The sequence below is a fragment of the Sinocyclocheilus grahami genome, unplaced genomic scaffold (assembly GCF_001515645.1).
Source record: "Sinocyclocheilus grahami isolate Dianchi unplaced genomic scaffold, SAMN03320097.WGS_v1.1 scaffold1764.1, whole genome shotgun sequence".
Classification (NCBI taxonomy): domain Eukaryota; kingdom Metazoa; phylum Chordata; class Actinopteri; order Cypriniformes; family Cyprinidae; genus Sinocyclocheilus; species Sinocyclocheilus grahami.
Genome location: NW_015506943.1, coordinates 134,193 through 138,297, shown reverse-complemented (window position 1 = coordinate 138,297; position 4,105 = coordinate 134,193).

The window sequence follows — 4,105 nt, the reverse complement described above, 5'->3', positions numbered from 1 at the left end:
TTTTGTTGGTTGTAGGTACACTTCTAGTGAAAAGCAGCTGTTGATCATGTTTGATGTGTGACAGAGTTATAAACACATGCAGAGCACTGAAGCGTGTGTCGCTCATGTAAAACACACTCTCTATGCAAACACTGCAGTAGTGAACAGTTTGAAGTTAGTTTTATGTGCTTCTTCACTGAACAGGAAAATAAACTGAGGTCACTGGAAACTTCACTGACAGGTGTGCTTTTGTGTTTGCTATATAACTGATCATATTTTTTTTTTAAATGAAACTCCTAATATCTGAACCAAGCAAACATAGTTTCATATGAAAGGCACAGACTGATTCAATAATTCATGACAGTATATTCATAATATGAGTGTGTGCTTGTGTAGGACCTTAAAGTGATGTCTAGGGGTTCCACACAAGCTGTAAGAACTAAAAGTACTCTATCACTGGTGAAGTCAAACTAACTAACTACTTGTAATGATTGTGTGCGGGGGATTGGGGAAGTTAGGCAATGTGATGTAGGGACTATTTTACACCAGGGTTACACCTCTATCTTTCTGAGAAAGATATTAACCACAGGTGTGTCTTTTTACAGTACAGTTTATTAACACCATACTGGGGCATTAGGACCCACTCAGAGCACAGGATGAGCTCCTCCTGCTGGCCTCACTAACACCTCTTCCAACAGCAACCTGGTCTTCCCCGAAAGTCTCCCATCCAAGTACTGACCAGACTCAACCCTGCTTAGCTTCAGTGGGTGTGCAGGAGAAAGCTGCAGGTTGATGCTGCTGGCTTGTGTAGCAGGTCTTCTCATACGTCTGGCCCAGAGCATTCAAAGAATAGACTTCAACGCTCTGAACTGGATCTGTTTCACTTCTGCTCATGAGAAATTAGTTATGAGTAATACATTCATCATCAGCTTGAGATGAAATAGCTAAGTTAATGCTAGTTTAATGCTTTATAGTTTATTGTAAAAAATGTAATGTACAAAACCAAAACAGCATATTGGACCATCATTTTTTTCTTTGCTATCAGTTTAACAGTCAGTTAGGCATTGTGATGTAGGGACTATTTTACACCAGGGTTACACCTCTATCTTTCTGAGAAAGATATTAACCACAGGTGTGTCTTTTTACAGTACAGTTTTTTAACGCCATACTGGGGCATTAGGACCCACTCAGAGCGCCACCTGCTGGCCTCACTAACACCTCTTCCAGCAGCAACCTGGTCTTCCCCGAAAGTCTCCCATCCAAGTACTGACCAGACTCAACCCTGCTTAGCTTCAGTGGGTGTGCAGGAGAAAGCTGCAGGTTGATGCTGCTGGCTTGTGTAGCAGGTCTCCTCATACGTCTGGCCCAGAGCATTCAAAGAATAGACCAGCGTGACTGTCTTTTACACAGAAGTGTGGTCAAGACCATTGAAGAGCCACACAGAAAAATCCTCCTGTTAAAAGTACTTATCAGTGTTCATGTGTGTCCACACTACAGAGTGTTAAAGAAACACTGTTGGAATGCATTAGTTTTGTACTATGATGGCACCCAGCATGCACCGCAGCATGAAGCTTTTCATTGATTGTCACCATTGCTGAGATCAGTGATGGGAAAACAAAAGCTTTTCAAAACTTAAAAGCAATTGCTTTATGAAATGAGTCACTGTTTTGAAATGGCATGTTCTGGTGACACCTGCTGTTTGAAATGTTGTAACTGCAATAAAAACTCAGCAAAAACATGCATAAAAATGCCTTTCACAAACCAATTGCAAGTGTTTTATTAGAAGTGTTATCTATTAGGTGTGACTAAAAATCATCCAAAACTGTTAAATATGAAGTGTCTGTATGACTGACTTCCAGCCACTGCTTTATATGAAATCAACTGAACTCTACAAACAATATTACCAGCTTCACTCATTTCTAACCAGCTTGACTTTATTTCTGTCATACATTCTCACTAAGAATTAACATTAAATGGGTTTAGAAGTTGATGTTTTTATTGAAAATAATTTAGTTTAGTTTGAAGTCACCATGATGGCGATTATTGTCCGTAGTTGTGCTCTTGACCCTTGGTTTATAATATTAGTTTTTCTCCGGTTGTTAAACAGATCAGCTCTGAACATAACAAAACAACTAAAAAATAAAAGCAAATAAGACTATTCAGCTGCTTAATTTATTCATGCTGCAATGCATGCTGGGAGTCATGGATGAGTTTCGTACTATGGTAGCACCAAGCATGCATTGCAGCACAAAGCTTTTTGTTGATTGTCACCACTGTTTAGATTCTTAAGCTAATTCTTGATGTCTGTGTGTCTAAGTGATTCAGTAGCTCAAAACTTTCTAAACACAAGGTGTTTCTAAATTCATTTAGATCATCATGTTAAATTAATAAAAGATAATCTAAACAGTCCGATATTAAACACTGGATTAGTTTACAGAGTTGGATTACATGATTATAATGATGAATACACAGCCATCATCACCTGATCATATTCTCTCTTGTTGTTTCTTTCCATAACTAATGTGCTTTATAAACCCAAAGGCAGTTAAAGAAAAACTAAGGTTGAAAAGTCAAAGGCCAACTACTAATTACTATTTAGTAGCACTAATCACTAAAGCACTAATCACCCTAATGGTGACTTCAAATGAAACACTTTCATTTTGTAGACATATGAAATTAAATAAAAAATAAAGTCAATATGGTTAGTAATTCGTGAAGCTGATAATGCTGTTTGTGAAGTTGTTAATTATCCTCTGCTGAGATATTGAGAGATTTAATGTCTACTTTTACTTCAGTTGATTTCAGCTGTGGCTGGAAGTCAGCTGTAGTCTTTGTTTTTCTCTTTTTTCTGTTCTTCTTGTTCCTCTTTCAGTGATTCTTGTTAATAGCATGTGTTTGTCACTAATCACTCAATTTATCACTTAACCATCGCATTAACGGTCTTGGTTTTGGAAGTCTGGTCTTGACTACACACCTGATTTCTATGCAACATTTGGTAAATGAGGCTTCAGGTCTCATCTTACAGGATGCTGAATGCAAATAAGATGCACTAAAACAAGGTCTATGAAACCACATGCGATAAGATGATATGATAAAAGTTTCTGTTTGTATTGCTGGTAAGAGAATAAACTGATACTGAGAATTAGAGTAAACAAAATGTAAACATTTAAGATGCTAATATGATAGAAACATCACCGTAAAATATTAGTACAGAAATCATCTCTCTATGATACTACAAGATGCTTTTTTGCAAGAGTTTTAAACTAGGTATTGAGACACATTTAGACACCAACACTCAACAATGGGGACAATCAACAAAATATTCAGATAAACAGATCATCTCTGAACATCATAAAACAAGCTACTGAAAGTCACAACAGAAATAACATAACAAATAAAATCAAATAGTTAGAATTAAAAAAAATAATAGGACAATTCAGATGCGTAATTTATTCATGCCACAATGCTTGGTGGGAGTTTTGTACCATGGTGGGACCCAGCATGCATTGTGGCATGAAGCTTTTTGTTGATGTTCACCATTGTTGAGATTAATATGCTGATTGTTGGTGTCTGTGTGTGTCTAAAGGTTACATTATTTAAAAACTTTAGTGTACATGTTTTTAAACTTTTTCTTAATAATTGTTTGCTGAGTTGGACTAACAACTTAAGCTACAATAGCAGAGGGTTGGTAATTCAAAATTCATATATTAATAGTGCACCACACTAATAATCATTGTATTATATACAGGTGCATCTCAATAAATTAGAATGTCGTGGAAAAGTTAATTTATTTCAGTAATTCAACTCAAATTGTGAAACTCGTGTATTAAATAAATTCAGTGCACACAGACTGAAGTAGTTTAAGTCTTTGGTTCTTTTAATTGTGATGATTTTGGCTCACATTTCACAAAAACCCACCAATTCACTATCTCAACAAATTAGAATACTTCATAAGACCAATAAAAAAAAACATTTTTAGTGAATTGTTGGCCTTCTGGAAAGTATGTTCATTTACTGTACATGTACTCAATACTTGGTAGGGGCTCCTTTTGCATGAATTACTGCATCAGTGCGGCGTGGCATGGAGACAATCAGCCTGTGGCACTGCTGAGGTGGTATGGAAGCC